General features: G+C 40.6%; 1 protein-coding gene across 4 annotated transcripts in view; it reads left to right on the top strand.

Annotated features, from left to right (window-relative positions):
• The window catches only part of PAK1 (p21 (RAC1) activated kinase 1), a 154,954-nt gene that overhangs the window by 60,367 nt on the left and 76,886 nt on the right, over positions 1 to 17,701 (top strand). For 2 of the 4 annotated variants that reach the window (XM_046016054.1, XM_046016052.1), the window contains exon 1: positions 3,790 to 3,976. The exons of the other annotated variants lie outside the window; for them this stretch is intronic. The gene's annotated coding sequence lies outside the window, so the exon portion shown is untranslated. Of the gene's footprint in view, positions 1 to 3,789; positions 3,977 to 17,701 lie in introns of those variants that run through there. 4 annotated transcript variants of the gene reach the window in all.

Below are 17,701 nucleotides of genomic sequence, written 5' to 3'. Positions count from 1 at the left end.
CATTTGGTGTTATCAGTGTTTTGGATTTTAGCCATGCTAATAGGTATGTAGTTGTACTTCATTATTGTCCCTAACGACATGTGATATTGATTATCTCCTCATATTCTCTATATCTTATTTGGTGAGGTGTCTGTTCAGATCTCTTGTCCATTTTTTGATTGGGTTGTTTGTTTTCTTGCTGTTGAGATTTAAGAGTTCTTTGTACATTTTAGATACAAGTTCTTTTTTTGTTTGTTTGCTTCAAATTCTTATTTAAATTATAGTTAGTTAACACGTAGTATAATACTGGTTTCAGGAGTAGAATTTAGTGATTCATCTCTTACAGATAACACCCAGTGCTCATCATAACAAGTGCCCTCTTTAATACCCATCACCCATTTAGCCCATCCTCTACCCATCTCCCTCTATCAACCCTCAGGTTGTTCTCTATAGTTAAGAGACTTTGTGTTTTGCTTCCCTCTTTCTCTCTCTTTTTTTCCTTCTCATGTGTTCATTTGTTTTGTTTCTTAAATTCCACATATGAATGGAATCATATGGTATATGTCTTTCTTTGACTTAATTTGCTTAGCATAACACACTCTAGCTCCATCCACATCATTGCAAAGGGCAAGACTTCATTCTTTTTGATGGCTGAGGAATAGTCCATCATGCACACACACGTACACACAGAGATATACAAATCACATCTTCTTAATCCATTCATTAGTTGATAGACATTTGGGCTCTTACCACAGTTTGGCTATTGTTGATAATGCTGCTATTATTGGGGTGAATGTGTCCCTTCAAATCTGTATTTTTGAATCCTTTGGGTTAAAAACCTAGTAATACAATTGCTGGGACAGAGGGTAATTCTATTTTTAACTTTTTGAGGAACCTCCCTACTATTTTCCAGACTGGCTACACCAGTGTTCATTCCCACCAGCAGTGTAAGAGGGTTCTCCTTTTTCTGCATCCTTGCCAACATCTGTTGTTTGGGTACAAGTTCTTTATCAGATATGTGTTTTGCCAATATTTTCTCAAGTCTATGACTTGTCTTTTCATTCTCTTAATGGTATCTTTTGCAGAACAGAAGTTGTACATTTTAATAAAGTTCAATTTACCAACTTGTTCTTTTCTGGGTCATGATTTTGCTGTTGTATCTGAAAAGTCATAACCAAACTAAGGTCATCTACATCTCCTATGTTATCTTCTATACATTTTATAGTTTTTCAGTTTACATTTATGTCTGTGAATACATCTTGAGTTAATTTTTGTGTAAAGTGAAAAATCTGTGTCCAGACCAATTTTTTTTTGCATGTGTAGTTATTCTGGCATCATTTATTGAAAAGACTATTCTTTCTTCATTGAATTTACTTTGCTCTTTGTCAAAGATCAGTTGACTGTATTTGTGTAGGTCTATTTCAGACTCTCTATTCTATTTCAATGACCTATTTGTCTTTTCTTTTGTCAATACCATACTGCCTTGCTAACTGTAGCTTTATAATAGGTCTTGAAGTCAGGTAATGTTAGTCCTCTATATAGATGGATATCTATGTAGCTTTAGTTACATCCATAAAGATATTTTGCCTATGACATATTTCAGACCAACTGAATCAAAATCTGTGCTAGAACTTCAGTATATATTTTTAAAGTTTCCCAGGTAATTTTGATACAAAGGGAGAGTTGAAAATCATCATACTGAAACTGTAAACTCCTTGAAGGTGTGGTCTTGTTCACTGATGTGTCTATCCCTGGTAGCTTATACCAGATGCTTCAGTAGTTAGTGAATGACCAGGTGACTAATAGAACTGGGAGTATCTATCCTGGAGAAGAGGAAAAAGTTCAGATGCTTGATAGATTACTATAACATATATCTTAAAGCCTTTAATATTTGTCTTGAAGGACGTTTTCTGATCGCTCCAGGAGGCAGATGGAAGTTTACAGAGAGGCTGGCTGTATGTTAGGAAGCATTGCCCAACAGTGTTATTTCCAAGTGAGCTCTCTGTCCTTATATGTATTTCAGCAGAATGTGGAAAACCATCTCTAAGGGGTGGGGGATGCTGCATGGGGTGGAAAGTTGGGTAAGATCAGATGCTATGATTATTGATGATTACTTTGAAAAACAATGTCTAAGGCAGAGAACTGTTTCTGCCTTTCATCCATGCTGTGTAAGTTGAGAGAAGGGTGTGGGGTCAAAAGAACATCCTAAAACTACTTTGAAGCTGAGTTTTCATAGTGCAGCTGGTCCCACACTCTGTGTTATTGACCGTTTCTCTACAATATGGATGTCTTTGAGAAATTCCCTCCTTCCTCCACTAAATTTGGGACTTCTTATAATTGGACTAGCATGGGTACTCAGGGTCTAGAAAAGGCAAAAGATACTTAACAGAAGAGTTCTTTCCGTCCTCATTGGAGTTCTTTCCCTACACCCTTCTGCAGTTAAATGATTTGGGCACATAGAATGGAGATGTAGATATCTGGCAGGGGAAATGCGTAAAAGCCAAAAAATTTCTCTCTAGCAGCTGGGATGGGGTATGGCAGTTTTATATAAAGATGACTAACATGGCAGAGAGAAATAAAGCATAGTCAGATCAAAGTTGGGACAACTTGGCCATTTTCCAGCTGTGTGGTCTTGGGAAAGTCACTATCCTCCTTCACAGATTTCATTCTGTCTTTCACCAAGTTCTTGCTCCTGCTGCTTTTGAGCTGTATCTTTAGAATATGCTTGTTTTGTTTTAGCTCATCTTCTAATAATTAGTATAAATCATTATCTTTTGCCTGGAGTTCCGTAAGAATCTACTAACTTGTTTTCTTGTTTTTCCACCATTCTCCCTTCTATTCTCCATTCAGCAGTCAGCGATCCTGTTAAAGATGTAAATTAGGTCTTGTCATTATGCTTAAAATCTTTCAAAGCCTTCGAATTGTAAAAACCTAAAACAAAACCCCAGCTCCTAGCTCTGACCTGGAAGTTACCTTGCATAATCTGACTCCTGTCATATGTCTCAACAGCGGGGTGTAGAGGGGAAGTTGATGGGGCAGTATTATTTCTTAGGGAGCATTTGGATATGTATGAAGGTGTTCTTTTTTTGGTTAAGTTGTTGAGGGGGCACTAGTGGGATTTAGGGAATTTGAGCCAGGGTTATTGAATGTCCTGTAATGTGTTGTTCAGCTCTGGACTCATTACAATGCCTAATTCACAGTATGTGCTTAAGAAATACTTACGGTATTTCTTCTTCGTACATTCTTCCTGGACCTCAGTTTTAACGTGATTTGGTAGAGAGCCTACTTCATAAGGTTGTGGTGAGATAGACGTAACATTTCGTAAAGCACCTGGTACACAATAGCACTTAGTAAATGGTAGCTGCTGCTGAGCTTTCTTTGCTTAGAAGCAATGTAACTGCCAACCTAGAGTCTTCCCTAGGACATCAGACACCTTCCTTGGTGGGGTAGAGGGGTGCGTACAGCTCTTTATCAGAAGGCTAATCTGATAAAATTCTGGGTTTGACCAGAGTTGCCCTGGAGTCCAGACACAGCTACAGAAACTAAGGCACAGAGGGGGTCTGGTTCTCTTCCTTGACTCTGGCTCACCCAGGACTCTGACAGGCATTGGAAAGTCTGGCCCCGGTGAGAAATTACCTTCTGCTGGAACCTAGAGGCGGGGGAGGATAGCTGAGAGGGTGGGAAGGTAGTAGTCTCCCCGCCCTCAGAGCTTCTGGGAAAGGAGAAGCGCGGTTTCCTCCCACCTCCTTCCCTCCCTTCTTCCTCCGCCCCTTCAGCTTCGCCAACCCCAAGCTGCGCCTTTGCTGCGCCCTGCGAGGGCGGGAGCGTGCTGCACCGGGAGCGGGAGCTGGGGCGGCTGAGCTGCTGGGAGCCCGGCCCTAGCCGAGTAGAGCAGCGCGGGTGGAGCCAGAGCGTTGTGCGGCTAGCTGGGCGGGAAAGGTGCGGCTCTGCGACAAAAACAGTCACCAGAGATGCCGGGGCCAGCTCCCCCCACCAGGTAATACTGGCCCACCCTGGGGCGCGCCTAGCTGGGCGCTGCTAGGGAGGGGGAGGGGTCTCTGTCGGCTTCCGGGGAGTGGTGCCTCGCAGTCTGGCGGATTTAGGGTCTTGCCTTAAAGAGATCTAACCAAGAGAAAGGGCTGAGGACTGAGCCTTCAGATGAGCCGGCCTATGGCTAGGCCAGCACCTGGAAGCAGAGCTCTGGCTAGGGAAGGTTGTGAAGGAGAAGCTGGTTTTGGGGTGAACTGCCGTGTCTCAGGAACCGTTCTCCTTTGCTAACACCGTTGTGCTTGGTGGTTACTGTGATGCTTTCCACTCTGTTTGGCTTAGCTGCGGGCCTGCTGGGACCATGGGGGGTTTTGTCTTGGGTTCTGGGGAGGGACATTATATTGAAGTGACCTGCTAAGAGGTGGAGTAAACCAGGACATTGGAGACCTAAGGAAGGGTAGGTATGGTTCAGGAAGCCTCTGTGCACCTCAGTTTCCTTATCTGTGCGGTGAGGAGCTTGACCTTCTGTAAACTGCGTTTTGGAAAGGTGAGCTGGTTAAAGCCCTAGAATGAGCTGCAGAGATGTCCCCCTCAACAATGTAAGAGACAGGGGAATTTGAGAAGAAGACATTTGTATCCTCTCCAGCCAGCCTTTTGGATGCCATCAGACACTTAATGGACGGACGAGGCAGAGGTTGAAAAGGCTGATTGTTTTGGTGTTGAGTATAGATAACGTTGGGTGTAGGGAGGTGGGGTTGGAAAGAAACAGGTCAAGGCATGTTAATGGTTTTTCTCTGAACTGGCCAGTGATTTGATACTTGGGTGTAAAACTGTTTTAAACTAGGCAGTCTTGGGGTGCCTGGTTGGCTCAGTGGATTAAAGCCTCTGCCTTCGGCTCAAGTCATGATCCCAGGGTTTTGGGATCGAGCCCCGCATCAGGCTCTCTGCTCAGTGGGAAGCCTGCTTCCCTTCCTCTCTGCCTGCTTCTCTGCCTACTTGTGATCTCTCTCTGTCAAATAAATAAATAAAATCTTTAAACTAGACTATCTTTATTGGAGGCCCCTCCTTACTCAGCCTAGTTAATGACAGACCTTGGGGGCTGTGTAATGCGTTACTATAATTCTTTCCTTGATCATCTGGGACCAAGAAACATATTAGGCCTGATACTAACCTACCTTGATTATTTTGATCTCCTTCCTCCCCCGAGTTTTTCTGTGATTCTGTCTCTGTCTTTTCCCCCCCATTTTTCTTTCTACTTCCTACTCCTGGTCATTTTTCCTTCTCCCTTACCCATCTTTTCTCCCACCCTCCACTTTCTTCCTTCTTCCTGCTCTCCTTATACTTACCTTTCTTATCCTTTCCCCTCCATAGCTAGTTTTTCCTTCCCTCTCTTGGGTCCTTCTCTTCTTGGTTAGGCTTTCTTCTCTTTTCCTTTTAGAATTGTTGGTTAAGGGTTGCCTGGCTGGCTCAGTCGGTGGAGCATGGGACTCATGATCTTGGCGTTGCATGTTTGAGCCCTGTGTTAGGTGTAGAGATTACTTACAAATAAAATCTTAAAAAAGAAATACAGGAAATAGAATTGTTGGTTAAGCTTTCTCATTATTAATAGGTTTGTAGGGACCTTTGTTGTGGTGTTTGTGAGGTCCAAACACTGTGTTTCCTACCTAACTCCCTTAGGTTTAGCTTTCATCTACAAATTCTGTCTTCCCCAAGTGCCAGTCTCTTTCCTTACTTCCTCTGTGTCTTGCTTTGGGCCTGCCAATAAGCAGAGGGGAGGAGGCAGCAGTAGGCAGTAGGGAGTAAGCAAGATGAGAAGTGGAGACCTTGAAGACTAGAGTGGGAGAAGAGCAAGGTGTCCAGTGGGGCTGGGCAGAGGCCCAGACTGTCTTTTGTGATAAGTGACTGGGAACAAAAGCTCTATGGCAGCTTTGAGGCATTGCTTACCTGGAGGGAAAGAGGTGACTTGTGAGCCTATGAAAGAAGAGGGGATAGTAGAGATGGGGTAGAGGGAGAGAAGTTGGAGTCCTGGGGAGAAGAACAGTGATCTTTTGAAGAAGAGGGTGGACTGGGCAAGATAGGTGTTTTTTTGGGTGGAGGTAGGTGTGGTGGGAAAGACTACAGTCTGGAAAAGAGGACCATATAGGTTAATTTCTTTACCTCCGAAGGCTGGCTTTTTGGAATGGTTTGTTTCTGGCTTTTTGGAATGGTTTGTTTCTATTCAACTAACTTTTCTTGAGTAGCGTTCTTAGAGTGGGGGAATGGAGGGGAAACAGAGATAAGACAAAGTTGCTATTTTCCTGGCACTCACTGTCTGCACTGTAATGTGGAATGCACATGTATACAAAAAGCTTTGAATATGACATCTATCATCATCACACATTCTCTGGATCACCTGTTCTGTGTGTGTTATGGTGCCAGGTGCTGGGGATACAAAGATGGAAACTGGACTCCGTTGCTACCCTCTGTTGTGAGTCAAGGAGCACAGACATCTGTAACCGCATGTGTTAATGTATATGTGATAGAAGCACAAGGGGCTATGATAACACAGGGGGAAACTTTAATCAGCAAGTCGGTAGCTGAGCTGGTGCCTAAATTCAAGTCTTCTCTAAAGGTGGTATCTGTTCTCTTATGCCATGGTATCTTCAGACTCTGTGAATGCATATAGTATACAGAGAGTTTTCTTACAATTTTCGTCCACATGTGGGGCTGGATTCAAGGTATTACTGAGATGAAAAAATAGCAGTTCCAAGTGGTAGGTCACTGTGCCATGGCCAAACACTCATTACCTTGAACGGGAAACTGATTTGGTCCCTGTTAATTTCTCCTGGCTCTAGGTCACTTGGGTGAGTTTCCTCTATAAGTCATTTACTCTCTTCCTCCTTTTCCACGCCCCTCTATTTTCTTAAATTCAATTTCTGGTAGACTAAAATCCAGATGGAGCTAGGCTAGGCATTTCACTTCCACTGGCCTCCGTAAAATAGGGATTTAACACCTCATAGGGTTGATGAAGATCAAATGAAGTAATGAATGTGTGAAAATAATTTGTAAACTGTGAAGTGCTCTACAGATGTTACTGTGGTTGTTCCTGAATGCATTTTCAGCCATGAAAAATGCTCAGCTGCTGTGGCATAAAAGAAATGCCTAGGGAGTGCCTGGGTGGTTCACTTGATTAAGTGGTTGCCTTCTGCTCAGGTCATGATCTCTGGGTCCTGGGATCAAGCCCTGCACTGGGCTCCCTGCTCTTGGGAAGTCTGCTTCTCCCTCTCTGCCTCTCCACCTTGCTCTTGCTCACTCGCTCTGTCTCAAATAAATAAAATTTAAAAAAATCTTATATAAAAAAAGGAAATGCCTAGGGTTACTCACTGACTGGTTTAAAACTGAGCCTCAGTCCTTAATAATGAAGGAAAAGGAGGGAGTTAGAACAAGGATGATTTAGAGACTGGTAATTGAACCCTATGTTAAAAACTGAGTTCAGGAGATACAGTGATTTCTTTTAGGTCAAACAAATAGTAGGTGGCAAGTATAAAAGATATTATTTTTGGTGGCACCTTGTGATACAGGGGGGAAAAAAAGAAGAAGGAAAGGAAGGAGGGGGAGGGATATAAAAGTATATTGACCTCAGTTCAGATTTTGGTTCCATAACCTACTAGCTCCTTGGATTTTTATCTTTCTAAACTTCATATATAAAATAGAATATATTTACACCTACTTTGAAGAGTTATTTTAAAGCTTAAAAATAATTATATAAAAATATATCTAGTAGGCACTTAATAGCTATTTTTGCAAAAATAAACTCTTAAATTATCTTCTAAAGAAAGTCTTCCTCGACCCCTACGCTATTAAGGGCCCCTCTTTGGGATTCATGAAACACTCGTGTTCTTCCTGTCACCACTCACAGTTGCACTTACTGTGTCATACTGTCATTGTGGTTTATGGATCACCTATCCCATTAGTATGTGACTTTTTGAGGCCAGAGACAGGGTCTAGTAAATCTTGGTGTGTTCTCTTGCCGAGCCCCCTTTCATTGCTAGGTATAGACTGGTAAACACAAAGAACTTAGTTGCTTCTTTGTGAAGCTTACTGTTTATTGCTGGAGATGTATAATAAATAAGCAAAAATATTTCATGATAGATGCTGTGAAAACCAAGAGTTTCATTTGTTCATTGTAGGTTTAGGTACTTAGAAGAAATGCAGGCAGAATTGCCTAACAGATGATTATTAGTCTGAAAGAACTTTTGGGCTAAAGGTAAGAACTTGGGTACCATCAACATATAGTAACAAGTAAAGCTATAGGAATGGATGAAATTATCTAGACAAGAGTGTAGTGTATGAGGAAAGGAGGTTCTTAGCCTTGGACATGTCAAGGATAGCTAGGAAGAGTCTGCAAAGGAGATAGGAATACACAGAAAGATAAAAGGAAAGCCAGGTGAATGCTGCAGGGAGATTAGGTAAGGTGAGGACAGAACAGTAACCATTTGATTTGGCAACATGGAGATGGTTGGTAGTTTTGACAAGACTTCTTTTGGTGAAATAGAGAGTGTTACTTAGTGAACCAAAGGGGAGGAAGTGGAGATAGTGTAAATAGACAATTCTTCTGAAAAGCTTTGCTATGAAGGGAAACAAAGAAATGTGTTTTGAGGAACATGTTGGTGTCAAGGGAGGAGTATATGTGTATGTGTGTCTTTTAATAGGAGACACTATAGCATGTTTATATTCACTCAGTATTTACAGATCAGGCCAAAAATTTAGAGATCATCTTCATTTTTTTCCTTTACACTGTACATCCAATCTCTAAATAAGCCATTTGGTTCCACCTTCAAAATACTTACCTTTACTGTACTACAGTATACCTACTGCAGTCCTGTCAAGCTACCACCAGTTCCCACCTCAATTAACGTAATAGTTTCTTAATGATCTCTTCACTTTTCCTTTGCTCCCCTGCAGTCTGTTTTCTGTAGCCAGAGTGGTCCATTTAAAACATAAATCAGATCACTACTCAAAATTCTTCAGTGTCTTCTCATGCTTGATACAAGATCCAAATTACTGTGGCCTGTAAAGTCCTATATAGTCTGACCTCTGGCTGTACCTCTAATTTAATTTTTCTGCCATTTTTCTCCTTGTTCACTAAACTTTGGTCTTGTTGTCCTTTTTGGTACTCTACATGCCCCAAAATATTCTCATCTCGGACATTTGTACTTACTGCTCCCTCTGCTTAAAATGCTTCCACATGTTACTTTGATTGTTGTCTCATTTCATTCAGGTCTTAAGCGTCTTTTCCTCAGAGAAGCCTGTCCTGATCATCTTGTCTTAGATATCACCCATCCCTGGCCTCCCCCCACCCAGAGTCACTACTCTTTATTTTCATTATGGTCTTGACATTATATATTTGCTTACTTCTTTGTCTACTTCTCTTACTAGTCCATAAAATCCGCAAACACAGGGACATTGTCTTATTCAGCTAGATTAGTACTGGTACATTGTAGGTACTCAATACATACATATCGAATGACTGAATAGAATTAAGAGAGAGAGACAGAGAGGGAGTGGGAGAGATTGATTGATAGATTGGTTGGTTAGTATAGCTAAAAGAGAATGATCTCCAGGTGAGAAGGAGTGCAAGTTGAGGGAGAAGAAGGAATGGCTTTTCATGGGAGTAGGAATACCTCCTTCATTGTAAATGGGTGGTACAGGAGCAGGGAGGCATACGGATTTGGGAGTGGGAATATGGAATTCTCCTGCAAGGATTTCTGTTTTCTTACAGAAGGTGAGTTCATCAGCGAAGGTGAAGGGGTGAGTGGGAAGCCTAATTGAATCCCCATTTGAGACAAGGTAATCTTTTGCAGAAAGGTATTCATAATTTTCAAGTGAAAGCAGTCAATTAGGTAACAGTCTTTAGGATATTCAGCTGCTTCAGTACAGAGACAGTTGGGGGAGAGTGGAAGTTCAACTATCCCAAAGCTGGGATTCTGCCAGTTGCATTTTGTAAAGGGAGAGAAGAAAAGGTGGTTAATGTTTTGTTTGTGCGTGTGTGTGTTGTTGTTTTTATTTATCAGATTTGTTTAGATTGATCAGATTTGTTTAAAGTGTACATGTACAGCGAAAGCCTGTTACAAACTCTTATTATCTTACACATTTTACTGAGAATCAGTTATCCATTGCTTGTAATTAATATCTTAAGTCTTAGTTCATTGGCCTCTACCCCAGCATTAACAGGCTCCTATGGTAATATGACTGTGATAGCATTGTGAACTTTCAGCACATCGTAGTGTATCTATTGGAGAGCAAATTCTTACTCCCCTTACTTTTTTTTTCTTTTTTGTGGTAAAATATGCATAACATAAAACTTACCATCTTAACTATTTAAGTGTGTGGGTTAGTGACATTAAATACATTATTAACATTAGTATGCAACCATCAGCACCATTCATCTTATAAGTCTTCATCTTGTAAAACTGAAATTCTGTGCCTATTAAACAATAACTCCCTATTCTCCCTTCCTACCAGCCCCTGGCAGCCACCATTTTACTTTTTGTCTTTATGATTCTGACTACTCTAAGTATCTCATATTAGTGGAATCATAGGGTATTTGTCTTTTTGTGATTATTTTATTTCACTTAGAATAATGTTCTCAGGGTTCATTCATGTTGTAGCATATTACAAAATTGTCTTTTTCTGAATAATATTTGATTGTATTTGTATATTATATTTTGCTGATCTAGTCATCTGTTAAAGAATACTTGTATTGCTTCCACATTTTAGCTGTTGTGAATAATGCTATTGTGGGCATCGGTGTGCAAATATATATTCGGGACCCTGTTTTAAATATTTTTGTGTATATGTATCCAGAAGTAGAATTGCTGCATTTTTATGGTAAGGCTATTTTTAATTTTTTGACGAACTGCTATAATGTTTTCCAGAGTGGCTGCACCAACTTATATTCCCACCAGCAGTGTGCAGGGTTCCAATTTCTCCACATCCTCACCAACACTTTTTGGTTTCTCTTTTTTTGATAATTGCCATTCTAATGGTGCAGGGTGTTATCTCATTGTAGTTTTGACTTGCATTTTCCTAATGATTAGTGATTATAAGCACATGTGATTAGTAATTATAAGCACATTAGAACTTCTTTTCATGTGCTTATTGGCCATTCGTACCTCTTCTCTGGAGAAATATCTCTTCACGTCCTTTGCCCATTTTTGAATTGAGGCATTTGGTTTTTTGTTGTTGGGTTTTAGAGGATTGATGGCTTGTGATGTTTGAATGATTTTGATGGGCTATAGTTAAGGAAAAAGAGAGGTGAAGACAGGAGGTACTAATGGATAGTGGGTTAGAGCTCAAAATAAAGTCTAGGAATGATAGTAGAAGTTCTTGAGCAAGTGAGCTGCATGGATAGAAGGTTGTGTTGGAGTATATAGAATTCATTCCAGGTACTGGAGTTAATACACATTTTGGTGATAAGGTTCAAGGTTCAGGGTGTGATTATGGGAGTATTGGCCAATTTGGACTAGAGGTCAGCAATTGAAATGGCCAGTGTGTTGGAATGGTCATCATTGTTGGCAGGGTGTAGAGGCCATCTAGAATGATAATTGGGGAGGTACAGAAGAAGACTAATCTAGGAACTAAAGTCTTTGAGTGAGGTGACTGGGAATGGGGTACTGGGCAGCAAGGATAAGGCAGTGTGGGAAATCATAGGAAATGTTTGGACAGAGATTGACTAGAAGGTCAACCCATTCAGGAGACAACTGAGTAGATTCCAGTGTTTCCTGGGTGGTTGAACCAGATGGCCTTATAAGTTCCTTCCAGCTCTCAGATTGTATGGGCCTCACGTTTTAGTGATGATTTTCTCACTTCAGGGCTTCCATTGGGAAGTCTAATGGTTTGGTAAAATAGATTTAAATTTTCCCCTTAACTGTTAGGAATAACTTAATTGGGGCTGCACGTTAGGAATTTCCCAATACGGTAGGGAGAGTACCAGTACCTTGGTACTGGTACTGATTCTGCAAGTAACTCTAGTGGCTATCTGCAAGGGTGGTAGAAGTAAGGAAGATGTGTAGGTATGATGTAGGTATGGGGGCAGGGGAGAGGAGGGTGAAGGTACAGGGCTAGCTTAAGTCTTGGACCCCAAATCTCTCTGCCTTTTCCATTTCACTTTTCTGGCTCCCACGCTCTCTAATTCCAGATACAGACCTTTGTTCATTCTGTCTCAAATTATAATTAGTGTAGAGAGAGTGTTTTTAAGAGATTCAGAATAATCAGTGTCTCTTCATGTCCTCACTATTTCACTGAATGATCTTAGGTAAGTTTCATACCCCTATGGGTTTCAGGTTACCAGCTATAAAATAAAGGTTTGGCTGGTTTTTCAGGATCCTTCTAGCTTCTGGTTTTTGTTGTTGTTGTTGTTGTTTTGTTTTTCTGTAAACCAGGCTGCCTTAGTCAGTGAGCCTTTGCAAGGTACCTAGTGTGTGCCAGGTCTGTACTGGGTGGGACTTGGTGACAGACTCAGTTTTGTCCCTTGTCTTGTTTGTGGTCTGGTGGGGCTGACCTGAAATATGGAAACTGCTGCATAAAGTATGTATAATTAAATTAAAACTTTGGGGAAAAGATAGAATTAGAGGAGCTTCTATGAAGGTTTCATAGAGAAAGTGAATCAAAGTGGGTCTTGAAGAATGAGTAGGAGTTTGCTTGGCAGACAAGTTGGGACATCTTAGGCGGGGAGAACAGTGTGGGCAAAGGCAGGGGTATGAAAGCATATTGAGCTGGAATGACTAAGTTTAAGGAATAGTAGAGATAAAACTGGAAAGATGAGTGGGGGATAAGAACAGATATTTCTTGGACATCTATTTTGTGCCAGGCAACATGCTAGGTGCATATATATGTTCCATGTATATCTATATATCTATGCTTTTAAATTCTATTAATCAGGGTGCCTGAGTTACTCAGTTGATTAAGCATCTGCCTTTGGCTCAGAGCATGATCCCGGGGTCCTTAGATCCACTCCCATGACAAGTCTCCCTGCTCAACAGGGAGTCTGCCTCTCCTTCTCCCTCCTCCCACTCATGCGCGTGGTCTCTCTTTTCTTCCTCTCTCTCTCAAGTAAAATATTAAAAAATAAATTCTTGTAACTCTATAAAGTACAGTCTTATTTGTATTTTACCTGTGGAAGCAGTGTCTGAAATTAAAGTAGCTTTTCCAACAACTCAGAAACAGCCTCCAGTTTTCCTCCCTGCTACCTCAGCAGTTGTTTTCTTGTTGCTAAACCAGAGCAAGTGGCTGGAGGGTGCATAGTGGGAGTGCCTTGGACGTGTCAGAAGGATATCCCTCAGTGAATTCAAGACTGCAGCATTCCGGGTTCCTGCCAAAGAAAACCTCTTGGCACAATTTAATTAAAGATCAGATTCTCATAACCAGGTGTCAAGGGCATGCAGTACTCCCCAGTTCTGGGTGGAGTGTTGGTTGTGCCAGTCTCAGCTGCTTTGAGTTGTTGACTGACAAATGTGATTAATTTGTGGACTAGGTTTTATTTTTTCTTTGGCCTTTCCCTTCTTCACCTTAAATAATGGCCTGAGGAGTTATTAGAGGTTATCTATTCCCTTTGCCGTTAGAGTGAACAGTGACACGTGGTGTAGTAGAAAAAGAGCTGGTCCTGGAGTCACACAGACTTTATTTCACATCTGTGCCTCTGCTGGCTCTGGGTGACTGGCAGTGTCTCTTGATATTTTGCTTCTTCTAACTTGCTCACTATTTTATCCCCAGCACCTAGCACAGCCTGGCATACAGTAGATGATGAATAAATATTTGCATGCATGAATGAGAAAACTGGCACCAACCAAGTAGATTTCCAAGTTTTCTGTAAATTCCAAAGTGTTTTCTAATGTTATAATGATAATGATAATGTTCTAATGATAGCTTAATAACTATCAGAGCCAAATGATGGCTGAAATCCTGTTTGTAAAGATAGTTAGTTCAGGAGGTCTGTGGGGAAACTGTTTTTTAGAATTTGAGCAACTCTGTTAAGCAGTTTATAGGCCTCTCCAAAACTCCAAGTCCCATTGTGTGAGCTCAAGGCATCACAGAGCCCTCAGTGCAGACGGATGGCAGCTGGTCCCCTCCTCCAGGCAACAGTTCTTTTCTCATTGTCATCTCTCCACAGCCTTTTTAAATCAAGTGTCATCTTTTATTTTTAACATGGGACATTCATTGCGTGGATCTAGAACTGCTTAGAAGGGACCATTTTTCTGACTAGTGCTGTAGGTGTTATAGAACATAAAAGGCTCTCTGATCGCTGTGTCCTACTTTTTTATTTTAGTGTTGCATTCTGCCTCACTGTACTTTCACACTTAGCTATTCCTGTGGTCTAGGATGCATTTGCCATTATCATTCTCCATCAAAATAGTCTGCTTATTTATTGTTTGTTTTCTTTGGTTCAGGTACTTTACCAATGCCTATACCTATTTCAGACTAGTTAAATCAGAGCTCAGCACTGGTATTTGCCCTCTACCCCTTTTATTAGGAGAAATTTCAAAAGTACATCAAAGTTGAAAGAATTTTATAGTGAATACCTGTATCTCTACCACCTAGATTCTTCTACCATTAACATTTTTATATATTTTCTTTATCATATCCACTATAAATTATATATGGACATGAATATTATATCCGTGTTCATCCAATAATCCATCTTACTTTTTAAAAACACATTTCAAAGTAAGTTGTATATATTAATATACTGCCCCCTACGTACTTGAGCTGGTGTTTTTAAAAAAGCTCCTAGGGGATTCTAATAGCCCAGAGTCAAAGACCACTAGTCTGACTTATTTATTCTTTAAGCCCCTGCTTTTAACACTACCTCTTCTATGTAGCCTCACTGATCACCTAAATTCAATACCGTTTTTCCTTTTCGTGTCTTCTGACATTTTATCACTTGTACTGCTCTGTAGCACTGTTCACAATGGGCCTGGCACTGTGGTTTTCTAGTCCTATGTATCTTGCTTTCTAAACTCTGAGAATGTCTAGAGTTAGAGCATATTCTTTTATTTATCTCTTTGTCCCTGGTTTCTACCATGGCATTTTATGTGTAAGTACTCAGTAGAAATTTATTGATATGAATTGTACTTAAATGAATTGCAATGATATTGTTGCAATGATAATAAAAGGTGTATGTAACTTTCACATGGCTGATTTGAAGACCAAGAATTTATTTATGCCTCATGAAAGACATTTAGTAAATATCAATCAGGTCCAGCCAAACATGTATATATTGTGCTTTTTTTTGCCACTGGCTGGATTTGACTTACCTAAATCAAGAGTAGCAGAGTTCAGGTCAGAAAAGGTACACAGGGGATAGACTTACCTCAGGTATATTTGGAAAATTCTTTAGCAGAGAGTCTGAAGACATGGGTTCTAATCCCACCTTTAAATTGCTGTGTTTAAGGAATTTCATTCTGTGTTTACAGAATGAATTCCTCAGTATTCCTACCTGTTATATGAGAGGGTCAGATTAGGCGACCTTTGAAAGGTTGCTTCTGGCTTTGAGGTTATGTGTATCTTAAATTCTTTATCTTGGCCCTTTTTATATTAGTGGCTGTGGCATCGGATGTCATAAAGTGGAAAGGAGTAGCTGCTGCTGTACACAGTCCTTCCCTCAGTCCGTCTCCCGTTTCATTCAGTATGTAAAGTACCTTACACATAATGGCTACTTGAAAAACGTTTTCTTTCCCTTCTTTCTGCACTAGCACTGTATTTTTATGCTTTTTATGGAAAAGGGGACATAAATTACTTCTAATACTTGGTTGCCTCTTGACCAGTATCTGTCTAGTGACCATAGAGTGGGAAACACCAAATTGCAGTTCATAGGTAGGGGGACTTTTATTAGAGTCATAACTAGTACATAGCAGAGCCGGGACCTAAATCCAGATCTCTTGATTTTAGATCCAGTCATCTTTTTATTATATCGCCATACGGATGGCCTTTCTGAAACCTCACAATGATCCTGCGTTTATTACAGAGCCATTCCGTTGATTCATAATTAATACTTCAGTATAATTAGTTGCTCATAAATTATTAGGGTCCCGAGCCTCTGGAGCATTGGTAAAATATGATCCGCGTGTCTTTTCCTCTATTATAGCAGTTTGTTGTCTAGGATGGATAGCGGGGTGCCATCTGAACTATCTTTCTAAACGTTGGCTTTGAGCCTTGCTTTATACTGCAGCCCATCAGAAGGCATTGCCTTGTCATTGTCCCAAATATTTGACCTGCACAGACTGCGAGAAGATTTAAGATGTGTTTGGTCTCCTTATTTAAGAATTGAGTATATTTTTCCTTTCTCCTCTCAGGATTGATCCTTTGGACTTGTTTTTCTATAAACAAAGTTTAAAATGGCGTAGTTTTAAAAATGTGCCAATTATTTTGCTGAATGTAGATCGCAAAATGACCAGTGAGGGCATCTATGAAGTACAAAGAAAGTAAAGACTTGTGGAGAAACCACAGGAAGGGACTGTTTGGAGGGCTGCAGGGAAACTGTAAAGTAGTATAGAAACATTAAGTCCAAGTAAGTTCAGAGGGAAGGATCGGGAAGGTACAAAATTGTACGGTGTAGAGAAGATACAGACAATGTTTAACATTGAGAAAACTTGATTTGAGAAACATTGAGAAAACTCAATGTTTAACACTGAGAAAACAAGAAGACTTGGGGGATTTTGAAAGATGATTTCAAGTACCTAAGGTTCAGTCTGGGGAAGAAGCAATAGACTTTTCTGAATAGACGTGAGATAGGATTTAGGACTAACAGAAGTAGTGTTTGTTTGTTTATTCATTTATTTGTTTACTTGTTCTTTATTCATTTATTAAACAAATCTTTATTGATTATTCTGTGCCAGACCTGGTATTGGGGTTTGAGAAATAAGTAAGAGTGAACTTTGTTCTTGAGGAGTTCATAGTCTAAAGCTGGCAGAGAAGAGGGTGTGGGGGGAGGCAAATGTATAAACAAATAATTGCTATGCAGTGTGAAATACATAGAACTTAATGTAAGTGAGAACTTTCTAAATGAAGTGACCAAAGATAGAATAGGCTGACTTTTGAGATCATAGATTTCCTAAAAATGGAAGTTTTCAAGCATAGGCCAGATGACCTTGGGTAGAATATGGTACAGAGGATTCATGCATTGTATTCCAATAACAGATTTTAGGTTTTGATAATTTGGAATCATTTTGAAAGTGGAGGTATACCCTCTGAGTATTCTCCAGGCATGGTTGAAAGATCTGAGAAATGAAGAAAAGCCTGTATCAGAAAGGGTGGTGAACCTCTCTTGGCATAATCTTGGGCTGTGGCCTTGAAGGGGAGCTATATTCAGTGAAGCTTTGGGCAAAAGGACCTAAGAGGCAAGGAACGGGGCCTGCTTAGTCTGTCAGGTGTCTGAAGGGAGTATAATTTTGGAACCTGCAGTCCAGGGTAGGAAGGTGCACTTGAGGACTCAGCCCATGGAAATTCCCTTTGTGGGAGCTGAGGGACTTGAGTTGGGGCTGGGAGAAAAAGCAAAGGCAGACCTGCAAAGTGAAGCCAGAAGAAATGGATAAAAAGCACACCACCCAGAGAGTTAATATAGATTAATAATTCTTCTTGCTTACTTAATTTCTTTTGATCAAAAAGAGAAGTAAAGAGCAGATAGAGGTAGAGGTTGGTTTGGTAGAGGTAGAGGTTGGTTTGGTAGAGGTAGGTTAGGATGAGTTACAGAAGGGGT

The sequence above is a fragment of the Meles meles genome, chromosome 8 (assembly GCF_922984935.1).
Source record: "Meles meles chromosome 8, mMelMel3.1 paternal haplotype, whole genome shotgun sequence".
Lineage (NCBI taxonomy): Eukaryota > Metazoa > Chordata > Mammalia > Carnivora > Mustelidae > Meles > Meles meles.
Note: the sequence above shows the minus strand (reverse complement) of the source record. Positions and strands in the feature narration are given on the sequence as shown.